This window comes from Octopus bimaculoides, chromosome 14 (genome assembly GCF_001194135.2).
Source record: "Octopus bimaculoides isolate UCB-OBI-ISO-001 chromosome 14, ASM119413v2, whole genome shotgun sequence".
In the NCBI taxonomy this organism is placed as follows: Eukaryota; Metazoa; Mollusca; class Cephalopoda; order Octopoda; family Octopodidae; genus Octopus; species Octopus bimaculoides.
The window spans coordinates 51608393-51608850 of NC_068994.1; the positions used below are offsets into that span (position 1 = coordinate 51608393).

The 458-nt window shown below is 35.6% G+C and overlaps 1 protein-coding gene across 2 annotated transcripts in view; it reads right to left on the reverse strand.

Moving 5' to 3' along the window:
• Positions 1–458, reverse strand: part of LOC106874412 (alpha-1,3-mannosyl-glycoprotein 2-beta-N-acetylglucosaminyltransferase) — a 151214-nt gene that overhangs the window by 131022 nt on the left and 19734 nt on the right. The gene's annotated exons all lie outside the window — the stretch shown is intronic.

Below are 458 nucleotides of genomic sequence, written 5' to 3' on the forward strand. Positions count from 1 at the left end.
ATAAAAGAATAAAAGAATAAAAAAATAGTGCTCATTTACAATTTATATCAAGTATAAATAATGTATGTTTGAGAAAGTGCGTGTATGTGTATGTATATACACATTTATACATATACACTCATAAACACAAAATATATACATTACACAACAAACAGAAAACTGCAACTCAAAACATAAATAAATGTGCATGTTTACAATCGTACACATATACAAACATGCAAGCATATACATACATACACGTATACATACATACACGCACACACACATAATCAAGAACAAACATTCAGAGAAGGGTGGGGATGGGGGAGGAGAGAGGGAAGGACGAACGCATTTCTAATTTTCAAAATCAATATCAAAATAACTCAAATCCGCCGCCGCCGCCACCACCACCACTTCCGTCACCCTACCCCATCCCCCACATGCACACAGACACAACTAACTATCCACAATCCTAACAA